The following is a 13,190-nucleotide window of genomic DNA, read 5'->3' on the forward strand; positions in this document are numbered from 1 at the left end:
AGCCCAGAGGTGCCCTCCCAAGCCCCCAGGGACACCCCCTGCCACCCTTGCCCTCCCCAGGAGGACACCCAAGGATGGAGGGACCCACCCCAGGGAAGAAAAGGTAAGTTGTGGTAAGTATTTTATTTTTATTTTTTTTGTGGCATAGGGGGGCCTGATTTGTGCCCCCCTACATGCCACTATGCCCAATGGCCATGCCCGTGGGACAGAAGTCCCCTGGGCATGGCCATTGGGCAAGGGGGCATGACTCCTGTCTTTGCTAAGACAGGAGTCATGTTAATGGGGGTTGGGCGCCAAAAAAAATGGCGCAAATCGGGTTAAGACGTTTTTTTTGCCTCAGCCTGACTTGCCCCATTTTAGGACGCCCAAACGCCATTTTTCCCTACGCCGGCGCTGCCTGGTGTACGTGTTTTTTTTTTCACGCACACCAGCCAGCGCCGGTCGGCTAACGCCGGCTAACGCCATTCAATAAATACGGCGCCCGCATGGCGCTTCAGAATGGCGTTAGCCGGCGCTAATTTTTTTGGCGCAAAACTGCGTTAGCGCAGTTTTGCGTCAAAAAGTATAAATATGGCCCTTTATGTTTTTGACAACTCCCTTGCTGGGTCAGCATCTTTGCTGGTGCTGTGTACTCAAAGGAATGAGACAAGACGGGCTAGCGAACTTGTTGTTCATAGTGACCTCTGGAGCAGACAGAATGGAAGGCTGCCTGAGCCTGCAAAGGACGATTAACGTCTTCATCTTGCCATCTCGGTATCTTGGGAGGGTAAGATTAAACATGGAGTGTGCATTTGATTGTGAGAAAGAAAAGATTGCACCGCTACATGATTCACTGCATATTCTTATTTCCAAAAGGGGAGGAGGAACCAGCAGATATTGAACAGCTTGAGAAAGGATTCAAAGAGAGGGCAAGGGGACTATGTAGCACCTTGAAGATGAATCGCGCCCAGAGACACTCAGGCCCATATTTATACTTATTTAGCACTGCATTTGCGTCAATTTTTCATGCAATATCGGCGCAAACTTACAAAATACAACAACGCAAATGCAGCGCTAAAAGAGTATAAATATGGGCCCATATTTTGTAAGTTTGCACCACTTTTGCGTCAAAAAATGACAGAAATGTGGCGCTAAAAAAGTATAGATATAGGCCTCAGGGCCCCAGCCACAGGGGGCAATAAGGGCCAGGTCATCCCATATTTCAAACGGGCCCACCAAATCTGAGATTCTCATTGCTGTAAGTTTGAAAACTTTCCATAATGTTTTTATTTTTAGTAGCCCCCCTTTTGAAGTTATCTTACCTGTGAACTGTGTCTGCACTCCCACAGAGTGTTTTGCTGCACCCGGTAAAAAATTACCTGCTGCTACTCCTCCTGTAGGCAGTGGTGCGCAGCTGTGGTAAAACTCAAGGGTACCGTTGTGGATGAATGTGGCCTCTTGTTGCGTTCAGTTCAGTTCTGCTCACCGGTGTTTTTAGCCATCTCGCCCAGTCGAAAAGCAGCACAAATACAAAATGCATCATTAGGTATTTCACGCCAGAATCCTGGAATACCAGAAGCGATCGGGACCTTGTTGGACTCAAGCATGAGTGGGAGTAGCAGGCCTCGGAGCCCGAAAGTTAACAAAGCACGGGTAGTTGCGAAAATCCTGTAAACCCTAGTTTGAAAATCTGCTCAGCTGCTAGAAAGAAATTAAACAATTTAACTTCAGCGATATCGTAAAACAGGCCCCTTAGAAGTAATGGCTATCCAATTAAAGAGAACAACAGTGTCAGTTTTTCTCACATATGATGCAAAGTTACTTGATGAAAAAACGTCGTTCAGTTTGAATGTTTAAATATACTAATAGCACTTTGATTATTTTGATGTCAACCCCTATGGGGAAGTATTAATGCGAAACGGCAATGCAATAACTAGGCATCAGAACATTCTACAATTTTAACTACATTAAGTTTCAGAAGTTCCCTTTTAAATGCACATCTATATATTTCTGAATATATTTAGTTTGAACCAAATGTCTTCCAAATACAAAACAATACACAACCACAAGAACCACAATGAAAGTGCGGCCAAAAAGCAATACAAGTCCTCTAATGTGCAGCACTGAAAGTCATTGATACTTTGTTTAAGAGAGTGGCCTGTCTCTGGTTTGTTTGCTTTGTCTCAATGTCCGGTTAGCTGTCTGTGAAATTAAGATGTTGTCAGGTGTGCTGTATTTGAAGCCAGGTAAGTTTGTTGTGGAGTGGAGGGTAATTCGCAGGATGTGAAAAAGACACAGCAACTTCGTGGTTGAACTTCAGTTCCCTCCCCTCACAGGCTTCTTCCCACATGTGTTTGTCTTGTCCATAGCTTCCGGAGGCCTCAGATTGTGTAACACCCATATGGTCTTTCAAATTTAGGGATGTAAAGACCTGTTGAGGCCAACCTGTATCAATTGCTTAGATTTGCAGATCGTATATCTTTTTTGTTGTTGCAGCTATTCATGTTTTGTTTGCCAGTACTTTTTAAATAGTAACAGATGTTTCATTTCTCATTCTGCCCAGTTAGTGGATTCTCACTCACCTATTTTGAACATCAACGTGATTCCTAAAATGAATCTTCCCAATAATAACCCTTTATAATTTCATAGCTACTGCATGCTTACGCTGTTGTGTAAATTTGTCACTTTAAAAAACCTTGCCTATTTCAGGATAACCTCTGCAAGACAGTCGTATTCTATTTTGTGTCGAGCTCCTTGTTGGGGAGAACAGCTTTTGACTCACTCATAGTGCTCAGAAGCCCAAAGAGATAAAAAATGTGAAACAAATAATTTCAGAGACATTACTTCTGGAATTTTTTGTTTTAAAATATTTTTGTTTGTAAGCATAAAAGTAAAAAATGCTTGGGTTTGAGAAAAGTTAGAAATATGTTATAAGACATTATGGCCCTCATTACAACATTGGCGGTATTGACCGCCTACCGCCACGGCGACGGCCGCCAACATACCACCGGCATGGCTACCAGCCACCTACGCGTATCATGACCACGGATGGTATTCCGCCAGAATGCTGGCGGAACACCGCCGTTGGTCATGGCATTGCACGGCGGTAAGGCGGCGCTGCTGACAGCAGCACCGCCACGCCAGCAAAACACCGCCGACCGTATCATGAGCAACGCTACGGCCTGGCAGTGTTTCGCTGGTGGACGCTGCTGCTGACATCAGCACCGCGGACTGTCTACAGCCGTAGGACCCCTTGCAAGCAGGTAAGTCGGGGTCGGGAGAAGGGGTGGGGGTGTTGTGTGTATGTGGGTGTGTGTGTGTATGTTTGGTATGCGTACATGTGGGTGTGAGTCGCGTAGGATGCATGCATGAATGAGTGATTGTGAGTGTTGTGTGTTGTGAATGCATGTGTGTAACACGTATGTTGGTGTGTGTTGCGGTGTGTGGGTATGTATGTGTGCATGTGTGGGTGGTGGTGGGTACGCGTGTATGTATATGGGTGCGCATGTGGGTGTGTATATGTGCGAGGGCAGGAGAGGGAGAGGGTGGGGGACGGTGGGGGGCACTCTGGGGAGGGGGATAGGGGTAGGGGAGACCCCTATCAGTGACAGGGAATGGATACCCCGGCACTGAGAGTGCCTACCGCCATGGTTTTCGTGGTGGTAAGTTTTGCACGAAAACCATGGTGGTAGGCCGGGTTGTAATCCCAAGGGTGGGATTGTGACGGCTGACGGGCTGGAGACCGAAGTCTCCAGCTCAGCGGCCATTACCACCCTGGCGGTCGGTGTGTTAAAGTGGCGGTCTTGGATGGCGGTAACCGCCACGGTCAAAATCCCATTTTTTTACTGCAAGCCTGTTGCCGATATTACCGCCGGCTTTAACACCGACTGCCAGGGTTGTAATGAGGGCCTATGTTTTAGTGGGCTAGTGGACCTTTAATAAATGTGAGAGCTATAGGCTTTGTCGTTCTTTTTAGGGTTGAGCACGCAAGCGCTCTAGCCTGTTGTAATTTCTCTGTGGGCTTTTAACCATGCCCACTCTTGCTATTCATTCTTTGTCGTGCTTCTCTTTAAATGCTTCATTTTTATTGGTGTATTTTGTGAAATGTCCCTCTTTTGTGTGCTGAGTTCCCTCACAGACATTTTAACTAAGTGAACATTTCTGTTGGCCATCACACTACGTCACGTTTTCTCCTGTTACAGGGTGTGATGGCCCCTCATTCGATTTCAGTTTGCCTTTCATCCTAGCCGTGATCCTTTGTAGACGTTCATGCAGGGAGCCAATAACTCTCGTGCTCACGCTCATGGCGATGGTGGCTCTTTGAAATGGCTTGTTTATTGATCTGCAAAGTGTTGGCAGATTTCAAAACTATTACACATAGCAATAAAGTGATGTGCACAGATACTGAAACATTTACTGAACTGACATTATAATTCGGGTCTTTGCGATCTTAAGTCAGTAAACCACTTCATTTGCATTTGTTTCCATTTCTGAATGGAAAACAAATGCATTGACAGATACGGATGGGCAGCAGTCGGAGTACAATGTCAATAGCTCTAACTTGAGCAAACGCGAGACCCATTGCATTTCTCTTTTATTCTCTCTTGCTCTGTGTTAAAGACTGCTGAGGAAACATAACTACTGGTCCTCAAAAATAAATGCCAGTGGACCCCTTCTACAACCCCCGTCTCAAACTAAGCACAATTCATTGAAGGCTCCAATGAGCTACATGCTCCTACATGCGTATATCCTTAGGCGATAAGGTTATAGACTTGCATGCGTTCACACTATTTTTTTGTGACACTTTCATACTAGCCGCTTATTGTCTTTCTTGCGAATTCTGGAAATTGCAAAATTATTTGATCTTAAAGCCCTCCTTCACAAATCTATTGTGCTGGCTGAAGTCACTTTATATAGCGGTGATTTGTATCAAAAAAGGTCCCCATTGCAATCAAAATGTCAATTGATGAACACCATATGCATTCAATACCATGTCTTTCTGTGTTTCAAAGTTCTTTTTTTTAAATTGAAATTTCCCATGGGACCGGGCAAAACTGCTTACCTTTCGCTACACATAATAAGCGTAATTTTTACAACTTATGAGTAAGAGTCAAAATACACTTGGGTAGTATTCTGCGTCAAAATTGTACATGGGATGTGCTTTAACATACAGAAGTGTCTCTCAAGTCATGCATGTGAACATTGCTAGATCCAATGGATACTGCAGTGGCATACAGCCAATTTCACCATTTTTACAAGACATTTTCTGCTTGATTCAGTTTCCTGCAAGTCAAAATTATAAAAAAAGCAAAATGAAAATACTAATTATGCAAATATGTACAGCAGGGGCTTAGCTTCCATTGATGCAGCAGGTGCAGTGGCACAGGAGCCCAGAAACATTAGCTGCCCACTGAACCCTGATTATTGTTGTATTTGAAAAAGCAGCCAGGTGGGCCTAGGCAAGGGGGTTTACTTGTTTTCTCTAGGGTCCATACTTGCTACTGTACTGACGTGGAGCTCTGTAAGTGGGATTTTCTGCAAGATTATGCTTGTGTCAAATTATTTTGTCTGGCTTGACATCACAGCTGTTGCCATTCAATTATGTGAGCATCACTAAAGAGGGGCTTTGGCTCCACCTACATGTTGGGAGCTAGGAATACACGTTTTGATTGAGCAGAAGTTGTGTGCTTCCACAAACTAAAATGCTTGCCCTCCACACAGCTTGAACTTTCAGGGGCACATACATTCCCTGGAATGCTATTAAATTGTGTTAGATAACTAGATAATTTATGTTGTTTTTCTCTGGCAGCAGCACAGATGGGAGGAGGGTAGTAATTAAATAATGTGGATGTTTAGGTATAGTTTGAGAGTGCAAGTGCCACCTGACCTTTTAACCTGCACCAATATAATTATTAAGTTCTTTGCTTCCACACAAGTACTTATCCATTCCCATGCTATTTATCTGTTATGCTTCACATTATCATATAACATTCATTTAAAGTCTGACCTTTTGGCATTGCCAGTGCTTCTTCATGCTATTGCAGCACATGTAGCAGAAACATTAAACACTTTGAACATTTCTCCCGATATTGCCAGTATTTAACTGCTAAGCAAACACAATAATAGAAAAGGTACTGTAAGCAACAAAAGGCATCCAAAAATGACTGGTGTGTTTGAGCTTTTGGTGCACAAAGTGGAGTGTTATGAAAGTGCACATATAGCATGCATTTCCTAAATGCGAATTTGACATTTAGGAAATGTAATTGCCACAAATTGAAGTTTGGTGGCAAGCATGTGCAATTTTTAAAAATGCATTAAAAATGCATTTTTAAAAATGACATGTACAGCACACATGCCCCTAGGGCATGTGTGCCCTTTACATGTCCACAAATATTTTTGGGGGGTGCATCAAAGGGGGCCTCAAGCCCCCAGCACCGTGAGATTTACAATACCTAATTTGCGAATTACTAACAGGAATTCACAAATTCGGAAATGCAAAAATTTTCACACCCATGGGGCTAAAGGCCCATTAGGATGAATGGAGTTCCATTCCCTAATTGTGATCCGCTAATAACGATTGCGATTTTTAAGAAATCGCTATTACCAAATCGCAATTTTCATAATCCCATTTTGCATTTCTCAAATAGCAATTTCTTAAAGTTCGGTATTTAAGAAATACAAACTGGGAACTTGATGCATCAAGCCCCAAATGATGTGCCCTGGTTATATAGTTATCTACACCAATAAGGGAAGACCCCGTAACCCCACTGTATCTGGGCCAAAACACAATACACCTTGGTAAATATACAGAGGGGACAAATATGTATATAGAAATATATCCCACATGAAACATCAATTAATCATTGAGGACAATTATTGTCTTACACATTACTAATATTTATTTAGTGTTTTGTGTCTCCTTGTTTGACTCTAATCAAAAGGTGGATTACCACATAAACATCACTCAATACATAACTACATCACTACATTTCTGACGTTATACAAACAAATAACCAATTAACAACATCATAAAATCATACAATAAAAGTAGAAAACCAAATGATTGTTATAATTTTGTGGCTAGATTTCAGAATCCCTAATGGCTTTCCATGAATGGATCAATCACCTTACCCCTGATCTAAAATTTACGATGTCTTCTGATTCCAGATGCATTAACTTTTTGGACTTATGCATTGAGTCACAAGAAGGTCAAATTGTAGTCAATCTCTATAAAAAACCTACAGATAGAAATGCTTTATTACATTTCTCTAGTAACCATCCACATAACCTAAAAGAAAATTGACCATATGCCAAATTCATACGAATCCGCAAAATTGTACCAACAAAGAAGACTATTTTTGCAAATGCAGAACACTTGGTATTGCGATTGACAGCAAGGGGATACCCCAGAAAAATAGTAAAGATGGCTTGTAAACGGGCCTGGTACACCCCGAGGGAATATTTATTAACTCACAGAGAAAAGAAAAAGGAAGTCCCATTGACTTGTGCTTTAACCTACAAAGACAACGGAATTAGTTCCATCATTGAAAAAAACTGGAAAATACTACACCCATTAGGGATAAAGAAGCCACTCTTTTCTTTTAAAAGGGGTCACAATACACGTGACACACTAGTCCATGCTTCTTTTTCTACAGCTAAGAAAGAGAGATCTGAGGGGAAAGTTAGAGTTACCTCCCCTCATGGGTCACTACATATGTAATAACTGCACAGCTTGTCAATATACAGAGAATACGAAGAGTATTGTAGTGAATGGGAAAAGTTACCAACAACTCTGTTTCTCAAATTGTAACACTAGGAATGTAGTTTATTGCATTACATGCCCATGCATGTTGACACATATAGGCCAGACAACCCAACCAGTAAAAGTGTGCATTCTACAACATCTGTCTAGAATTAGATGTGAAACACGAAACGCACCACTAGTTGATCATTATATGGAAAAGAGCCATAAAAATAACAAGATAAGATGGTCAGTACTATATGTGGTAGAGAAAAAACAAACAGCTATTGAATGTACCTCCATTGTACACCGGATGGAGACAAGGCTACTTGAAACATTCAGTAAAGCTAGAAGAGGGCTGAATGATCTTGACGAGATGTGGGCATTAATTAAAGGTTAGAAAAATTAGGGGATGCCTGTTTTTAATCCTTTGGGCTTGTATCCATTTTTTCCCCCTTTCTGAGCATTTGGGTTTTTAAGTTCCCGATGTTCAGTCTTATGGCAAGTTAATACTAACATTCGCCCTTTACATCTCTAATTCCATGTGACCCAATTTAATATAAGCAGTGCATCGATTTTAAATCTTTTTATATGCTGCATAATGACAAATGATTCAAAGTTAATTTAAAGTTTAAGTTGCTATGGCTACTGTATTCACAGAGGCAGTTACACATGGGACGTGTAGCATTTATACAACTACTAACAATGGAGTGTCCTTCAAAAGATACAGGTTTTGACAGCTCTAAGATGGCTGCCAAAAATAACCGGTTGGGTATTTCGTTGAAAGTCTGGTCCGTTTTTACTTTTGGCTTAATTGCTCAGAGCGGCGACAAAATCAGTTTCAAATACGCCGCGTTTACACACTAGCATTGTTGGAAAACAGGTTATTGGTAAGGGCAGGTAGGTACCTACACTTAGCAATAGGCCACTAACCCCCACTAAGGTCCAGTTAGGTCTCAGTAAATTAAACCCAGCTCAACCCTTGGTAGCTTGGCAACGAGTGTCAGGGCTTAACTTAGGAGACAGAGTGTAAAGCATTCAAATATCACAAAACAGTAATTAAATAAAACACAGAAAACAGTTTAAATATCCAAAACCAATTTATGAAAATAGATTATATAGAATTATTGTTTTCTAGTGCCTAGAAACAAAAAGCGCCAATCCGGTCATCTGGTCGCACCTCGACCGGGGCAAAGTCAAAGTTTAAGGCCAACCGCGATGGCGCCCGGCTTGGCTACAGCCTGCGGGAGGCCTCGGTCAAAAGTTTACGTTCTGACTTAGTCGTTTTTCTGAAGATTTTCTTCAGCGGATGAACCTGCCTGTCCAATCCAACCACCTGGAACTCTTCTCCGGATACGTGTCGTGGGAGCCCTCGGTGGAGATTTTTACCTTCGGGCTTAGTCGCTTTTTCGAGGTGAAAATCCTTCAACCGGGGCAAACCTGGATCTTGATCCAACGTCCTTGGAGCCCTCCTCGGATACGCTGGCTGCGAGGTCCCGGTCAACTTCCTACGTTCGGACTTAGTCTCTTTTTTGGAGATTTTCTTCACCGGGACGAACCTGCAAATCAGGCTGAGTCCCGGTTGAGGCAAGCCGGCCATAGTTGCCGCAGCGGGTTGGTCCCTCTATGGAGCTTTTTTTCAAAAGTTCTCCAAACTTCTGGATCTTCTACCAGAGGTACCTTTAAGGTTCTTTTGGGGTACACAGCTCACCCCAAGGTTCCAGAAGCTCTGAGATGATCCTTGGGGTGTGGACTACAACTCCCAGAATGCACCTGGCGCAAACTCTTTTTTGGCCACTAGACAGTGGTCAGCGGGTTGATTTCTTCAGGAGGTGATGCAGGGGACTCTGGTTAGCAATTTTTCACCTGTAGCAAACAGGGAGTCCCTCCTTGAACCAGTTGAAGCCAGGAAAAGTCCTCCTTGTGGTGAATCCCGAGTGTGCAGTTGGTGCAGTCCTTCAGAGTGCAGGGTCCAGGTGCAGGCCAGGTGTCCAGCAAGGCAGTCCTTCTTCTTCTGTAGTTCTTCCTTGTTGGAATCTGATGGGGATCTGGTAGGGAACTGAGGTGTGGGTGCAGGTCTGCCAGTTTTATCCTTGCTCCTGGGTGGAAAACAGGGGGGTCCTGGTTCTCCAATCAGGTGCAGGGTCCTTCCCTCTGAGATGACCACTTCCTGGGAAGTGTGGCACAAATCAATTCCAGGAGGCAACATTCCTCAAAAATCCATCATGGCTGAAAGTGATTTTTAGAGGCTACATCTGGCTGAGCCCACCCACTGGTGTGGCTAAAAATCATAAACACACCCCTCTCCTGCCCTCTCCTAATCTAATCAAGGGGGCACCTAGTTGTCTGGGGTTGCAGGATGTGGGGGTGTTGCTGAGTTGCTCCAAATGTCCTTCTCTGCCTTTGAAGACCAGTTTGGCAGCCCTCCCCCTTCCTGCCTCACCATCTGCTGAGGGGAGATCCCCTCCCACAGGCACATCTCTTTGTGTGAAGTCAGGCCACTTCACATCTCATCAAGGCAGCCTGGCCATGCTGCCAGAGGCTGGCCAATCAGAGCACAGCAGCAAAAACAATGCAGGGCTGAAGTTGGCAACTTTTCAGGTAAAGTTTAAAACTCTTTGCCTGAACAAGTTATATTAAATCCAACAACTGGAAGTTGTGGAATTTATTATAACAATTAATTTGATACCCAACTCTTAGTATCTGTCACTTACGGAGACTTTTAAAATTAAAATAAAGTCTCCCCATTCTAGCCTATGAAGGCCATTCACTACAATGAGGGAAAAACGAATCTGGCTGTTTTTGCCTCACCCGGGCTTATAACACTATTTTTATAAGGTCCCTGCGTATAGTTACATGGCACGCAGCCCTAGGGGCACATAGGGCACACCTTAGGGGTGACTTATATGTAAAAATAAAGTAGTTTAAGACTTTGGAACTACTTTGAATTCCAAAGTCGAATTTGCATATAACTTTAATTTAAAAGCAGCCAGCAAGGCAAGCCTGCCTTTAATATGACCCTGGGCACCTCAGCAGTGCACCTATGAGTGCACTACCTATGCTGTAGTCCCTAAACCTACATGCCCTACCATATACTAGGGACTTATAGGTAGGTTGACTTAGCCAATTATAATTAGCCTAATTTCCATATTGATTTTACACAAAGCACAGGCCCTGGGACTGGTTAGCAGTACCCAGGGCACCATCAGAGTCAGGAAAACACCAGCAAAAAGTGGAAAATGGGGGCAAAAAGTTAGGGGGCCTCTGCAATCAGCCCTGTTCTCTCACACGCGTGTTTGAAAAAGATTGGAGCATTGGCACACGGGCAGTGCGTCTTGCGCGTTCGAAGTTGTTTCGGGAAAGAAGTTTCGAAGACCAATTTGTAAGTAAGTTAACGAACTGAAAATGTCTGCAGGAAATGTAGTGCTTATTGGATGATAACTAAGAATATTGCAATAATGATTTTCAGTATTACGGAAGGATGATATGAAATCAATGGCAACTCCTCCTTTGAAAAACAGTTTCATGAACGGCAGTTTCACACATAAAAGTAAGGTCATCCAATGTCCACTTTACCTTCAATTATTATAATAATAACACCACTGAAAGGGTTTGGATATAAACTATAGAAAAGGCTTCCATTGCCTTGATATGCTTGATTTTTAGGTTTTCTGTTTTATAAAAAGAAGAATTTATTTTCTTCTAAGAGCACCATATATAATAATTGCGAGCCGTAGGCATGCCACACTAGACGGAAGAATATAGCTTGTGTGTGTTGGTTAGTAAGGTAGGAATAGAATACACATTGACATTGCTTGCCTTTGAGGTCACATATGTGGTGTAGAAAATGGTGAACAGTGCTTTTTGTAGCACTGTGGTGGGGTTCACACAATGTTGATTGAGAGTAATTATGTGTAAATTTGTATATAGGCACTGTGTTTGATGTCCTTAGGAGGACAGAAATAGAAGGGCCGAAACACGTCGACTATTTTCTGGAGGAATGTTTTTGAAATTATTTGAACAAAGGAACACTTGAAATGAGACAGCATCATGTATAAGCAGTGGGAGGAAACACCCCTAAAGGAAATGAAACCAAATACCATTACCTCATGTTATAAGACTGTTTGCCTGAAGAAGGTTTGGCAGCTTACCAAAAAAGAAAAAAGACTCCAGTGCTAATAGCCACAAAATTATAACAATCATTTGGTTTTCTACTTTCTACTTTCTACTTTTATTGTATGATTTTATGATGTTGTTAATTGGTTATTTGTTTGTTTGTATAATGTCAGAAATGTAGTGATGTAGTTATGTATCGAGTGATGTTTATGTGGTAATCCACCTTTTGATTAGAGTCAAACAAGGAGACATAAAACACTAAATAAATATTAGTAATGTGTAAGACAATAATTGTCCTCAATGATTAATTGATGTTTTCATGTGGGATATATTTCTATATAGATATTTATCCCCTCTCTATATTTACCAAGGTGTATTCTGGTTATATAATTTAAGCGGCAAATAAAAGGCAAATTATGCAGCATTCTGTGGCACATTATGTGACTGTATTTTTTGACCCATTTGAGTTGGAAACACTTTGTTATCAACCCCTTAACTGCTGAGCCCTTTTTTTTTAGCTATTTGGGGTACTTTGCTCTCATTACTTTTTTCCCATATATGGTATCCTTGCTAGATTTGTGCCCTTCTTTTCCCAACATTGTGGTAAATCTAAAGGTACTCAGGGTTGGTGGGTTCCACTGAAGGGGGTTTGAGAAAATCGCCATAATATGTTGAGTTTTTTATGAAAAATAGGAAAAATGTGCTCTGCGAAAAGGAGCATGCACAACAAAATCAAAAATCACATCTGTTTACCACAGTTTTGACAATTTTCGAAAGAGGTGGCCCATTTTTCCTAATTTTCGAGTTTGTTGTGGAAATCAGTGTACACCCTACCAGTGATCCTGGCAAGCTATAGATTTCTGAAGAGTAGACAAAATTCTAAATTCAGTTGATTCGTCCACGTTTTCTCAAAGAAGCAAACTACTGAAATAAAAAAATACTGAACATACATAAGAAAATAACAGCAATTTGTGTCAACATTTTCATCTATAACTTCTTCTTACGATGGTCGATTTACAAAAAGAATATACCATTACGCCAGCTAGAGCCTCCTGGTTGCGATTATATTTACAATTTGTAGGTTGTCCAAGAATCCAAGGTACACACAGCCCACTACTGAGCTGCTCCTTACAAAGGCTTTTTATTGTGTACTGACTATAGAGTAATTCATGGGTAACATATATAGAGAGGCACAATGGGAATCAAGAAACCCTCTGTATTTCTGAAATAGGCACCAGGTATGGAGTTTAGAAGCAGTGGTTATTTGTAAATCTCTCAATTCATGGGTACCTATACTAGCATGTGATTCGGTGGGTGTTTTTCAAGATGTCTTCTTTCTTACACACTGGCTTGT

Source organism: Pleurodeles waltl, chromosome 5 (genome assembly GCF_031143425.1).
Source record: "Pleurodeles waltl isolate 20211129_DDA chromosome 5, aPleWal1.hap1.20221129, whole genome shotgun sequence".
In the NCBI taxonomy this organism is placed as follows: domain Eukaryota; kingdom Metazoa; phylum Chordata; class Amphibia; order Caudata; family Salamandridae; genus Pleurodeles; species Pleurodeles waltl.